General features: G+C 38.9%; 1 protein-coding gene across 3 annotated transcripts in view; it reads left to right on the top strand.

Annotated features, from left to right (window-relative positions):
- The window catches only part of elp4 (elongator acetyltransferase complex subunit 4), a 249,454-nt gene that overhangs the window by 78,598 nt on the left and 155,108 nt on the right, over positions 1-15,748 (top strand). The window lies entirely within an intron of this gene.

The following is a 15,748-nucleotide window of genomic DNA, read 5'->3' on the forward strand; positions in this document are numbered from 1 at the left end:
GCCTCTACAATTATAGTGACTTTACCATTAGCTTTAATGTGTGGAGGCATTTTATTTCAAAAACATTGAGGGTATTGAGGGAGTACCATTGCTGTCAGGTTTTTGAGTGGGCATTTTAATGCTAAGTGCAAAAATGTAACTGATTATAATGTTTTGGTATAACATAAAGTTGTAACAACATGCCCAAAGTTTTTACTGTTTCTGATTGACACTTTCTCAACTACAGTTGAATTCTCTCATCACTTTCAGTTCTAATCATTCCATAACTCCTCTTCTAAAGGTATTTTCGGTCTAAGTCGCTTCCAGTTCTTCGGGTGGCAGTTGATCAAGTGATCATTGTTGGTATCAATGCTGGGAATAACCTGTAATGTTGGACTTCATCTTCCATCTTCACACATCCAGGATTGGGCAGAGATTAGGAGTAAGGACTCTGACTATTTCACCATTTACCAATTTCTAATTTATTAAAATTACAGAAATAACATACCATTGCCCAGATATGTTAATTCAGACCAGAAATTCAAGCTGGACAATATCTCAGAATTGGAAATCTTATTTCTTAATACTGGAGGTTTAGAATAGTGTATATAAAGCGCATTTGGTATTTTTCTCAAATATTTTCCGATGTGGCCATGGCTGAAAGTGAATACATGGATCATAAAGGATTAAAAGAATACGAAGGAAAGAAGAGAAATAAAACTTCGATGAATTTTGCACCTGTCATATCCTCACAGTCAATGAATTACTTTTTGAGGTTTATTTCCAATGTCTGTGCATGTAGACAGTTACTGCAGCAAGACCCCACAAACAATAATGAGAAAAATGCCCCACTTAACGTGTTTTTGTCATGTTCATTGAGAGATAAACATCAGTCAGGAACTCACAAGTTGCTGTTATGGGGTTCAAACGCAAAGCCCTCTAACTCAGGTTAAAGAAATATGATGCAGATGTCTTGTTTATTTATCTCAGTGCAGGTGATTGTCTGAGCCTGGCACACTTTATAGATATAGACAAGGTAACAGCTTCTATGGAAATAAGATTGAGGGAGTGTCAGCAGCCCCTTCTCAAGTGATCAAATTAAATTCAGGCATTATTTGAATTTAAGTTATTTTCAAATCCTGTAACACAGAGTTTGAGTTTTAATTATTCTGCCATCCGTAGCAGATGGTATAATGGTTCATCATGATCTATTCCTTCCAAATTGCTTAAAGTCCAAAACCGCAAAGAAAATTTAGAAAATTTTACTGAAGTTTTGCACAAGGAGTTGCTAGCAGATAAACTTTTTTTTTCACTCTCAAAGCTAGATTTAGTCTGACAAGTGTAACTACAGGAGGTGAAACTATGGGCCAAGTTGTTGATTTGTTCCTTTGTAGTACACTTACATGCATTCCCGTTGCAAACAGCAGTCTTTGAAGTTGGATCAGCAAATCAAAAACTCTCTGGCTCTGAATGAAATTTACAAACAGCACTTTCACTTTCTGGTTTCCAGAACAAATGTTTGGAGATTGTCAAGCTAGGGAAACTTGAATAGAAATTCAAATTCAGTTTCTTTCTTGTTAAAAAGTCAAGAAAATGCATCATCTATCAGAACGAATTCTGGGCATTTTTCAGCTTTTCTCTGTTAAAAGGCATTGTATTAATTCTGGGGTCTGACCTGTCATATATCCCTCTAGCTGATCAGTAACCAATAGTATTTTTTGGCTTGAAGTAGCATTGAGCGGGAACTTCAATTTTAAGTGGGAAACTAAGAGCTATCATTGAACATTTAATTGCACCATAGCTATAAGTGATTAACAGCTTAATTGTTGGTTATTAAATATTTATAAAGAAGCTTCCATGATCAATTTTCAGCAAACTGTTGACCTCTGAACAATTAGCAAATGTTACAGTTGTTTGTATTTAATGAATATTGTTAACTGATTATTGCAGTGTTACAGCAGCTTTTATTAAACATTAGTTAATTATTTATAACAGCAATATGAAGATTTTATTAAACAACTGTTAATTATTTGTGGTGGTATTGCTGAACATCTTTGTTAAATGGTAAAGCAGATATGCTGTGGAAAGTATTGAAATGTATTCTTTATTTCCGTAAGTGAAACTGAACTAATTTGTGAATGATGAAAGTCGGTAGTAAATTGTGTGAATTAAAAGTTTTATTTCCCTTCCCTCCATAATATATGTTTATAGTATACACTTTACGTTAAAACATGTAATTATTTTAATTTCACACTGTTAATTATTTTTTAATATTGCTACATGAGCAGTTTCTCCAGTCACATCTAAGCTTTGCACACACCCTCCCCAAAAAAATGAGTGCTACCACAAAATCGTTTATTGGTTAGAGTTAACAATTCATTTTAGAAACTTAGTCATCCAAGTCCTAATTACTTCACAAAAAAAGGTTAAATCAACTACACATTTATATCTCTGTGGTTGGATCAAAAGAATCAAAAAAGGCTGGACCTTGAATTTTCCAAAGGCCTGTACTGACTAATGACATAAGCATAGAGTAATGTTGAAATTTGGTGAAAAGTACTAAAGGAATCCTGGGGGCAAATGTTTTTTCTTTGCTTGGTTTAATGCTGTCTTCAATCCTTTATGTTGACGTTGTGAATCTTCCACTGAAACATCCGCAACCTATTAACGCAGCTTTTCATTTCCACATCCTCACAGTTATTTTGTACTTATTCATGGGATGCGACTGTCACTGGCATTTTCCCATCCCCAATTTCCTTTCAGATATCCTAAATTTATTCCATGCCTGACGAGGAATATAAACTTTCACCTTAAACTTTAGATTGAAGAGGAATGAAAATCACACTTGCACTAATATATAACTCAGTTTTGTCATCCTGTTTAAATCCTTCCCAGGATCAAAGATTTATTTTCTCTATCTTTAATGCATATTTATGGCATTGTATTGATTTCAATTAAAAATCGGACACTTCCAAGAATGCACTTTCTTAAACATTCTATGTGTAATGTGCATTAATGATAGCTTTATGGTTTCAAATGCAACTTTTTACTTAGAGGTAATTAAGAATAAATTCTAAAGTGTTTTCATTTTGAGCTGATTTGTTCCTCGCTGACATTTTTTATGTTTTTTAATGCGTCAGTTTTTATGTTTCCATTTTATGCTAATGAGATGATCTGAAAATTTTGTTGCAAACTATCATAAAAATCAAACTGCAATTGCAATACCAATGCTGGAAATGGCCATAGAACAGCCAGAGTATTTCAGATACCTCTTTAGCGAGTATACCTGATGACTTTGCTGAATTTGAAATTTTGAGTGTGTTATAACATGCTCGTAATTTGTCTAAGGACTTTCTTTTCATCAGCAGACATACTTCATAACACCTCTTACTATCCAGACCTGCAATTCCATTTGTTATAGATAGTTTACATTTAGAATTTTTGTTACAAAAATGAGCACTTTGAATATTAATTATTGACGTAAAGCTGTGACCAAAAATTCAGAATACAAAGGACCTTATGGCTCTGTTATTGTGTCCCTACCAAAATCTTTTCCAGAACTTATCACAACCCTAGCCAAACTCAAATATAATGGTAATCAATAAGAATCAGAAAAGAAATTCCTCCTTATCGCAGTCTTAAATGGAAGGCCCCTATTTTGAAAACCCTAAGAACTGTCGTTACTGGAAATCTGAGATTAAATCAGAAAGTGCTGGAAAAACTCAGCAGCTCTGGCAGCATCTGTAGAGAGAAAACACAGTTAACGTTTCAGGCCCAGTGACCCCTCTTCGGAAGTGAAAATTGAAACATTAACTCTACTTTCTCACCCCACATGCTGCCAGAACTACTGAGTTTGTCCAGCAATTTCTGATTTTTGACCCTTATTTTGAAGTTGTTATCTAATTTTCCCCAAGTCAGGAAACACCGTCTCAGCATTCACCCTGCCAATCCTCCTTAGAATCATCTGTTCATACTTCTAACCTTCAGTGATTATAGGCTCAACCTGCTCAAACTTTCCTCATTTGAAAACACAGGCATTAGCCTAGTGGATCTTCTCTGAAATGTTTCCAATGTAAGAATATCTTTCCTTATAACACCAAGACTGTACACAGCACAGGATGTATGGTCTTACCAATCTCCTGTATACAATATGCATATCGCACATAATCTTGTCCTGTGGCAAGACTTCCATAGTTTTATGTTATCCACCTTACAATGAAGGCCAATATTCCATATGCCTTCCTAGTTGCTTGTTGTACCTGCATACTTACTGTTTATGCTTCGCTTACAAGGAGGGGAGGTGATGGCCTAGTGATATGATCACTGGACTGTTGATCCAGAGACCCAGTTAACGTTCTAAGGAAGGGTCACCGGACCCGAAACGTTAACTTTGTTTATTCCTTCATGGAGGCTGCCAGACCTGCTGGGCTTTTCCGGCAACTTTGGTTTTGTTCCTGATTTACAGCGTCCACAGTTCTTTTGATTTTTCTTGACCCAGTTAATGTTCTGGGACCCAGGTTCAAATCCCACCACGGCAGATGGTGGAATTTGCATTTAATTTTTGAGGCGGCACGGTGGTTCAGTGATTAACACTGCTGCCTTACAGTGCCAGGTTCAATTCTACTCTCAGGCGACTGTATGTGGAGTTTACACATTCTCCCCGTGACTGTGTGGGATTCCACTGGATGCTCCAGTTTCCTCCCACAGTCCAGAGATGTGCCGGTTAGGTGTATTGGCCATATTAAATTGCCGATAGTATCCAAGGTTGTGTAAGTTAGGTGGATTTGCCATGGGAAATCCAGGGTTACAGGGATAGGGTAGGGGAGTGAGTGTGGGTGGGATGCTTTTTGGGGAGTCGGTGTCGACTTGTTGGACTGAATGGCCTGTTACCACACTGTGGGCATTCTATGACAGCCAGATCCCTCTGATTGCAGCATTCTTTAGTTCCTCACTGTTTAAATAATATTTTGCCTTTCCCTTCTTCTTGCTGTGGTGGACAATCTCATATTTTCCCACATTATATACCATTTGCCAAAGTTCTGTTCACTCACTCAACCTGTATATATTCCCTTCATGTCTTCTTTGTATGCCGTGTTTGTTGAGGTTTTCTCATGCAGAAGGTTTTGGGGTTCTGAGAGGGTGGTATCAGCAGAAATCCTTGTAACATTTTCTGAAGGAGTACGGGGGAGGTGATGGCCTAGTGGTATTATCGCTGGACTGTTAATCCAGAGACCCAGATAACATTCTGGGGACCTGGGTTCAAATCTGGAAATGGAATTAGGCTGACATTTATTTTTCCAGCATAATCTTTATGGAAAGATGGCCTCCTTCTGTGCTGTATGTTTTTTTTGTTTCCAGACAGGTTAGTTAGATGAACCTCTAAGCATAGCCAAGCCTGAAGGTGACAATAGAATTGGTAAACAGATGAGCAGCAGCAACGTAGAAACAGGTCATTTTATCCACCCAGTCAAGGTGGTATTAATGAGTCTTTCAAGCCTCTTTCCATCCTTCTTCATCTATACCTGTGCATTATAATCCACTATGCCCCTCTCATATGTTTCCATAAAAATGAATTAGCACCATCTGTCTCAACTAGTTCTGCTGGTCTTGAGTTCTACATTATCACCACTCTCAGGTGAAAAGAATGTTTCACAATTTCCAACTGATTTTGTAGTGACTGTCTTATATTGATGACCCTTAGTTTTGCTGTTCCTTAGAGATATTACAGAGGTGGGCAATGCTACAGTAAGGAATAAGCGGTCTTTGTGATCGGGGGGCTAAAGTTTTGGGCATTCAACTTGACGAGCAGGTCACAATGAGTACTTGATCAATCATTTCAGCCTGCGACAGTTTGGGTTGAAGCCAAGGATGTAGAGTTTGTGACAGGAGCATCTCTTCCCATTGTTTAACTGAAGAAAATTGCAGTGAGTACAAAACTGGGATGTCAGACAAACAATCTGACAGCAATGAGATATGCTCAAAGCCTATAGATTGGAGCTGTGTTTTGGAGTGCTGAAGCAGTGGCTCTGTGTGGAAGGGAAAGTATATGATAAAATTGACAAAGTAATACCAGGTAGAAGATTTGTTTCTCTTCCCTTTAGATTACACAGATGGGGAAGTGCTTGTTTAAGAATCCTAACTATGTAATTATCTTTGCTATTTTTTACCACTAATTATGCATTACGTACATTTCCTAATGTCAGATGCCATTTTATAGTCTTGTGTTTGGTTTCGAATAGTCTTTTCGCTATTGTTAAACAGCATCCTTTGCTTTGCAACAGCACGCTGACCCACAGAAATATGGGGGTGATTGTGATTCCCCCAAGGCAGGGGGACAGTATATAAATTTTCAAAATTGGAGTCCCATTGTCAGAAATAGGGTTGTTCGCTGTCGATTGCACACTGTTCAGCACTGTTCGCAGTTCCTCAGACACCGAAGAGTCCATCTCCAAATGCAGCAAGACCTGGAAAATATCCAGGCTTGGGCTGACAAATGACAAGTGACACTGATTTCACGCAACTGCTAGACATTGACCATCACCAACAGGAGAGAATCTAACCACCGTCCCTTGAAAATCAATGGCATTGCCATCACTGAATCCACTCCTGTCATCATCCAGGGGTTACCATTGACCAGAAATTGAACTGGACTTGTATTATACATGCTGCAGCTACAACAGCAAATCGGAGATTAGAAATCTTGCAGTGAGTAACTCGCCTCCTGACTCCCGAAACCAGTCAATTATCTACAAGACACAAATCAGTATATGATGGAATACTCTCCACTTGCATGGATGACTGCAGCTGTAACAACCCTGAAGATGCTTGACACTATCCAGGATAAAGCTGCCTGCTTGATTGGTACCATATTCCCAAACATTTATTCCCTCCACCATCAACACAGAATAGAAGCAGTGTGTACTAGATGAACTGCAGAAATTCACTAACACTCCGTAGGTAAAACCTTCCAAACCTATGACCACTAATGCCTAGAAGGACAAGGGTTGCATTTACATTGGAACATCACCATTTGCAAGTTTCCCTCCAAGCCACTCACCATTCTCACTTGGAAATAGAATGCTATTCCTTCAGTTTCACTAGGTTGAACTCCTGGAACCTCCTCCCTAATGGCATTGTGGGTATATCTACACCAAATGGACTACATTGCTTGAAGAAAGCAGGTCACCATCATCATCTTGAGGGCTTTTAGGGATCGGCAATAAATGTTGGCCTAACCAGCGAAGCCCACATCCAGCGAATGAATTTAAAAACCCTCCCAATCCACCTCCAATTTGCTCACTTTCAGTTTAAATACTGTAACTGTTGGCAGAGACGAGGGTAAGCAGCTAAACTGCCATTCAGAAGTTAGTTCATAATTTGTTTTAACAAGTGTGTATGGCTCGAATTTCAGTAGAGTTTCCCTTCTAACACCTATAGAACAGTTTTTCTCAAAATCAGAGAATCCCGCAGCCAGAGGGAACCATGAATGACTATATCCATCAGATCTTGCTCTGTACTGTCGGCAGAATATGAACACTTTTGACCATCCTCGACATGTAATCTGTTTCCTCCCCTTCAAACAGCCAATCTCATCTCATTAAAGAGCACATTAATGCAATAGTAAGGAAGGATATTAGCCCTGGTGAAGTGGAATCTATATGGGTAGAGCTTAGAATTACCAAGGGACAGAAAACAGTAGTGCGGTTTGCATATGGAACCCCAAACTGTAGCGGTAATGTTAGGGAAAATATTAAATAGGAAATTTGAAACGCAAGCAAGAATGGTACAGCTGTAGTTATGTGAGACTTTAATCATACAGATTGAGCAAATCAAATCAGTAACAATACATTCGGGAAGCATTCCTGGAATGAGTACAAGATAATTTTCCAGATCAGTATGTGAGGAACTAACCAAAAAGCACGCTGTCCTAGATTAGGAGGTATTGTGTGATGAGAATTCGACAATCTAGCTGTGCGAGGCTCCTTGATGAAGAGTGACCATAATATGAAAGAATTCTTCATTAAAATAGCGAGTTGATTTTGAGACTAGGGCCCTGAATCTAAATAAAGGAAACTATGATGGTATGAGGTGCAAGCTAGCTGTGATAAATTGGGGAATGTTACTTAAAGGGGTGACAATGGATAGCCAATGACAAACATTTAAAGAGTGCTTGGAGGAACTGCAACAATTGTTAATTCCTGTCTGGTACAGAAGTAAAACTAGCAAGGGAAATTAGGGATAATATTCAGTTCACAGAAGGGGCATACAACTTAGCCAAAAATAGTAATAGATCTGAAGATCAGGAAGAGTTTAGATTTCAGCAAAGAAGAAGAAAGGGATTGATTAAGAGGGGGGAAAGAGTACTACAGTAAGCTTTGGGGAACATACAAACTGATTGATTGTAAATGTTTCTGTAGTTATGTGATTGAAAAAAAGTGCACTGAAGACAAACGTAGATCCCTTACAGTCAGAAACAAGGCAACTTATAATGGGGAGCAAAGAGATGGTAGATCAATTAAGTATATGTTTTGGTCTTTCTTCACAAACAATGTGCTAAAATGTTGGGGAACACAGAGTTTAGTAAGAGGGAGGAATTGAAGGAAGTAAGTTAGTAAGGAGATGGTGTGAGGAAACTGAATGGATTAAAGGCCAAAAAATCCCCAGGGCTCGTTATCTGTAATCCAGACTACTTAAGGAAATAGCCATAGAAATAGTGGATGCAATGGTGGCCATCTTTCAAGATTCTATGGACCCTGAAATAGTTCCTATGGATTGGAAGGTAACTAATGTTACCCTACCACTTTGAAAATGGAGTAGAGAGAAAACATGAAATTATAGACCGATTAACCTGACATCAGTAGTAGGGAAAATGCTAGAGTCCATTGTAAAAGATTTGAAAAACAGTGACAGGATTGGACGGAATTGGCATGAATTTATGAAAGAGACATCATGCTTGACAAATCTACAAGAATTATTCGAGTTAGCAGGAAACAGTGAGTGACAGCCAGTGACTAGTGGGGTACCTCGGCGTTCAGTGCTTGAACTCCAGCTATTCGCAATATATAAATGATTTTGATGAGGGAACTGAATGTAATGTCTCCAGCTTTGCAGATGATACAAAACCAGGGGGAAGGGTGAACTGAGAGGAGGTGCAGAGATGATTCAGTGTGATTTGGACAAGTTGAGTGAGTGGGGGGGCAGATGCATGGCTAATGAAGTTTAATCTGGATAAATGTAAGTTATCAGCATTAATAGCAAAAACAGGAAGGCAGATTACTGTCTGAATGGTGTTAGATTGAGAAAGGGGGAGACCTACTAGCCCCCAAAAGTAAGCATACAGGTGCAGCAGGCAGTCAAGAAGGTAGATGGTATGTTGGCATTAGGAGATTCAAGTGCAGGAGCAGTGATGTATTGTTGCAATTACAAAGCGCATTGCTGAGATCGCACCTGGAGTATTGTATGCAGTTTTGGTCTCCTTTTGTGAGGAAAGATGTTCTGGCTATTGTGGGAGCACAAGGAAGGTTTACCAGACTGATTCATGAGATGGAAGGATGGAAAAAAAAAACTGGATCAGTTAGAACTGTATTCAGTAGAGTTGAGAATAAAGAGGAGGGATCTCGTAGAAATGTATAAAATGTAAAATGGGTAAAATATAACATGTATAAACAGGGCTAGACTGGGTAAACACTGGAAGGATATTCCCGATGCCCAGAATGTCCAGAAACAGGGATCACAATCTAAGGATACAGGAATGACAATTTAGGACTGAGGAGCAATTTCTTGACCTACAGAGTGCTGAGCCTAAGGAATTCTCTGCTAAAGAAAGCAGTTAAGGCCAAACCATTGAAGGAGTTAGAGCTCCGGGTTAAAGGGATCAAAGGTATGGGGAGAAAGCAGGAACCAATTTGGATGATCAGTCGTGATTACATTGAATGACAGAGCAGGCTGAAAGGGCTGAATGGCCTCCTACTAATTTCTTTGTATCTCTGTAAGCTCCCCCTCTCCAGGATGTGACCATTACTTCTGGAGTACAATTCTACAAACAGTAGACCCTGCACCATCTTACTCAGATTCTTATTATCTTTGTGTTTGTAAGCATAGAGCTTCACAGGCTGTTTGATTTCAGTGGGCTTCACAGTTGAGACCTGACCACCCAGTTTTCCTTCAAATGATCTACAGTGACATGAGGTTACTCAATAATGATCAGATCTAAGTACTCTACTTCTACATCTAGGAAGGACAGAGATCTGAGAAAAGTTGGCGAAGTAACTATGGTAGTTAAGGATGACATTGATCCAAGAGAAAAAAATGACCTTCTTTGCAGAGATGAAGGTGTAGAATCAATTTGGTTGAAGGTGAGAAATAGAAATGGTGGAAAGTCACTTGTTGGAATCGTTTATAAGTTATACGTAAAATGGTCTATACAGCCTCATATAGCATAAGAAATGTGCACTTTTGATCATGGGTGAATTTAATATACATATTAGTTGGATACGTCTGATTGGCAGAGGTGGCATGGATGATGAGGTCGTTTGTTTTATGGCATCTTTTCTTCGAGCAGCACATTTCAGATCCAACCAGATGGCAAGCAATACTAGATCTGGTAGTGTGCAATGAGACAGGATTTATTAATTAACTCGTACTGAAGACCCCTTAGGTGGCAATGTGTACAATATGACTGTTTTGACATACTGTTTGATGGAGGGAAGGATAAATCTAATGGTATTTTAAGCTTGTTATGGAGGCGTAAAAGCAGAGCTGGCTGAAGTAAACTCAGAAATTTGGGTTTAGAAAGAGGTCAGCAGAGATGCATCTTAAAGCATTTCAGTAGACCTTTCAGAATACCTAGCAAAAATACATTCCAGTGAGACAAAAAAAAGGGAATGATATGCCATACATGGCTAACTAAGGACGATAGCAATAATATTGAAGTAAAAGAAAATGTTTGTAGTTCACAGAGTTAGCAGAAAGTCAGAAGATTGGGTACAATATAAAAAAAAGCAAAGAATGACAGAAAGGTTTATATAGGTTATCAGGGTTTTGTTTATAATTATTCACTAGTGGACATGCTGACACTTGTTGCTTATGCTGTTTGGCATGCAGGTTATCCTATCTTGTAGCTTCACCAGGTTGACACCATTTTTATGTATGCCTGGTACTGCCCCTGGCATACCCTCCTGCACTGTTCATTGAACCAGGATTTATTTCTTGGCTTGGTGGCAGTGATCAACTGGGGGAAATGCCAGGCCATGAGGTTTCAGATTGTGGTTGCGTGCAGTCACTGATGGCCCACAAGAGTCTCATAGATGCCCTGTTTTGAGTTTCTGGATCTGCTCAAAGTCAATCCAATTTAGCATGTTGGTAGTGCCACACAGCATGTAAGGCGAATCTTAAATGAACCTTTTCTCCATAAGCACTGTGCAGTGGTCACTGTACTGATTTTGTCATGGACAGACATATCTGCACCAGACAGACTGGTGAGGATGAGGCTAAGTATATTTTGCCCTTTTGATGATTCCCTCACCACCTGCTGCAGACTGTGTATGCTTGCGCTACCTGCCTGCATTTTTCTTAAGGCTGCCTGGTACTCACCCATTCCCTATCTGTCTTTATGCTTCTAATCTACAGTGTGACCACCTCGTTATACATGCTCACCGTATAGTCCTCTGCTCTTGGGTGCATAACAGTGAATCTAGATGCTCATGTCCTGAAACTCAGAACTCATGCTTGTGCAGCCAGTGACACCTACAGATATGTCTGGGCTACATGGTATGTCCATGGCTGCACACATAGTGCAGAATGTACTTTCCACTTGGTTATTCTGGACTGCCATCCAATAACTATCAAAACTACTTGTTACCCTTTGAGTAAATATGAACTTACTATGAAAATCGAAGTAGCTAATAAAATAAGGACTCAAACACAAACTAAGTACCCATCTTTCACTTTAAATGTTGGAAATACTGACCAATGCTATTTACCAATCTGCTGCTTTCCTTGCACTCGTGACATCTGTCCTCCATTTGATCTCAGTGCGAGTAGCCATTTTGATCAGTGCCTTATTTCCTCTCCCACTCACCTCTCACTCTGGATTTCTTGCAACAAACCTTAATCAAAACATCTCTTTCCATCTCTGCCCTGAGTTCCCATTTTGGCCCAAATACTCAGCTCGTCCAATATTTCCTCAAAAGACAGAGTGAGCCTGCATCCATTGGAGTTTAGAAGAATGAGAGGTGATCTTTTTGAAACATAAGATCGCGTAGGGAATTGACAGAGTGAATACTGAAATGATGTTTATTTTGTGGGAGAAACTAGATCAAGGGAACACAGTTTAAAAATAACGAGTCACCCATTCAAGACAAAGATGAATAATATTTTCTCAGAAACAATCATGAATCTTTCACATCATCTTAACCAGAAAGCAGTGCCAGCAAGGGAACTGAATATTTTCAATGCAGCTGTAGATAGGTTCTTGACGAACAAGGGAGTCAAAATTTATCTGAGATAGGTGAGAGAGTACAGTTGAGGTCACAATCTAATCAACATTGATCTTATTAAATGGTGGAGCAAGCTCCAAGGGCCAAATGGCTTGCTTTTGCTCCTAATTTGTATGTTTGTACATTAACCAGGTTTATCCTGCTTATCCCAAACAACAGAGGAAAACTGTAGTGTCCTTTCTAAGAGATTAGATAATGCAGATTGGAGATTCACCTTAACTTTGCTGATGATCTGAAACAAATACTGCTTGCTCACAGATGCTAACTTTGATGCAAGTAGTTAATCAAAATCACTTAAACAATATTGGTCAAACTTGCCAATAATAATGTTACATATATGACTATTGCTGATTGATCTGATCACCGAACAGGACTTACAATATAATGATGCCTAACTTTAGACCGGTTTAATCTTAAATTGCACAGTGGAATCAAACTGGAAGGGTGTTTTATTGTATATGTGTGTTTTAATCTCTCAGCAGATGACCTTGGTTGCCGTGTGTAAATATAAGCAGGTTGAGAAATGCTATTGTACTAAATGCAGAAACTGATTGAATTGGATAAAAACTCTGTTGTACCAATCTGCATTCCACTGACGAAAGCAAATTTTCAGTTTGCATTGTCGGTTGTTAGAACAACAAGTTATATTTTTGTTTGGTATTTTAAATAGTCCTCAATTTAAATTTACTTGCAACTAAATTAACATTTTTTTCAAAACATGTTTTAATGTTAAACTAATCGGTATTATCCTGGTACTGATTTGTCAATAGGAAATCTCCTTCGATGTGATATGTGCTGATCACTCTCTAAACTAAGTATAAATCAAAGTATTGATACCCCTAGAAGTAAGCATTTCCATCTGTCATGCCTGTGCCATCTCTATATAAACTGTCTAGTTCAGTGGCACTTTCCTTTCCCTGTTTAAAGTATGTTATGACCAGGTGAGGACAGTGAACCGGCTTGCTTCCTTTGAATCTCCTCAGTCAGTTGCAACAAAGATTTCTAATCTTTTTATCACACGCCCGTAACAGGTTATATTAATACATAGCAGTAGTCAAACCTAAGATGTGAATTACAAGCTTTTTGTGAGTGACTAAAAGAGGAAGTTTATTACCCAACAACCCCGAGGGAAATAATAAAACATGTTATCCAACACAGACACAAGTGCAAGTTTCAAGTCTTTGAAAAGGGGAGAGTCAAATAAAAAGAAAAAGAAATGTAGCTTTAAAAGTTCTGTGTCCTTGAGTTGTTCTGGTTGAATCTGGAACTGCAGCTATTTCATTCATATCTTGTATCTATATTAGCAGTGAAATTTGTACAATCCTAAAGTTTTTTAAGAACAGATAAGACCATAAGATGGAGGAGCAGAAGCAGGCCATTCAGCCCAAAGAGTCTGCTGTGCCACTCAATAAGATTATGGCTGACCTGATAATCCTAAACTCAACTTTACTGCCTTTTCTCCAAACTAGTGATTCCCTTGCTGATTAAATATCTGTCCATCTCAGCCTTTAATATACTTGATGACCAGACTGTTCGGCCCTCTGTGGTAAAAAAAATTCCACAAATTCAGTACCCACGTGTTGTGTGGCACTGTCACTGTGCTAAATCGGGTAGAGTTTGAACCCTGGATTAGGCATCCATGAGACACTGTGAGCCATCAGCAATAGAAGAATTGTTTAAGTGATTTTGATGCAACAAAACCTGCAACTTCATGGCCTGGCATATCCCCTACTCTACCATTATCATAAAGCCAAGCCATTACCATTGCTTTAATGAAGACTACTGGAGGGAATGCTAGGAGCTGCAGCAAGAATACCTAAAAATAAAATGTCAAACTGCTGAAGCTGCAATCCAGGACTACATGATAATTAGCACAAACAGCTAGTGATAGAGTAAGTGATTCTACCACAAATAGATCAGACCTAAGTACAGCAGTCCTGCCAGAGACAGTCGTGAGCGATGGTGAATAATCAAACAACTTACTAGAAGATGGAGCCCAACAAGCTTCCCCATCCTGAATGATGGCGGTTCCCAGCATAACAGTGCAAAAGATAAGGCCAAAATATTTGCAACAGTCTTCTGCTGGATGTGCAGAGTAGATGATCAACCTCTGTCTCCTTCATAGATCCCCAGCATCACAGATGCCAGTCTTCAGCCAATTCAATTGACTCCAAGTAATATCAAGATGTGGTGGAATCACCGGACACTGCAAAGTCCATTGGCCCTGATAGCATCCTGGCAACAGTACTGAAGTCGTGTGTTCCTGAACTTGCCTTGACCTTAGTCAAACTGTTCCAGTACAACTACAACACTGGCATCTACCCAACAATGTCAGATATTGCCCAGTTATGCCCTGTATACAGTAGCAGGACAAATCCCACTCGACTAACTGCCACCTTGTTACTCCACTCTCAATCATCATAAAGCAATGGAAGGTGTCATGAACAATGATATCAAGGAGCACTTGTTCAGCAATAACCTGCTCATTGACTTTCGGATTCCGTGAGGACCCCTCAGCTCTTGACTTCATTACAGCCTTGGTTCAACCATGGACAAAAGAGCTAAATTTGGCAATGAATCCAGAGTGACTTCTCTTGATATGAAGAGTGTATTTGACCAAGTGTGGTACCAAGGAGCTGTCGCAAATGGGAGCTTTGGGAGTAAACTCTTCTCTGATTGGATTATACATAGCACAAAGGAAGATAGTTGTGGTTATTGGACTACATTACTTGAAGAAAGCAGCTCGCTACCACCTTCCTGAAGGCAACTGGAGATTGGCGATTAATGCTGACCCAGCCAGCACTGCCCATAGTTCATGAATTAACAAAAATAAACTTCTCTTTAAATTGATTTTGGAGTACAGATTGTTTCCAAATACATATTTTGATGTGTGAGAACAGTATACAAATAGAAATAAGAAAATTTTGTGCAGACTACTTAAAAGGAAACTTTCATTTTATTTCAAATTAATGTGAAGCACAGCTTTTCATTATGGTTCAAGGTTCAGACAAAGGTGGCTAAAGCAGCTAAAATCACTTTTCCTAATGTGATCTACTTACAGATAATAACCCAATTTGTCTTGTCCTTGATGGTCTAACTTTGGCAATTGCTTAGTAACTATCATTTGGGAAGCATTAAGACTTTCTCGTTACCAGGATACCATGCTGCCTACTGTCGTTTTATCAGTTACCAGTTTGCTTAAAAACCAAGTGTAACCACGATTTCAATAGAAAAAAATGATTGTTTAGATCAAATGGATTCATTTGACAATG

This window comes from Rhincodon typus, chromosome 17 (assembly GCF_021869965.1).
Source record: "Rhincodon typus isolate 14 chromosome 17, sRhiTyp1.1, whole genome shotgun sequence".
Taxonomy (NCBI): Eukaryota; Metazoa; Chordata; class Chondrichthyes; order Orectolobiformes; family Rhincodontidae; genus Rhincodon; species Rhincodon typus.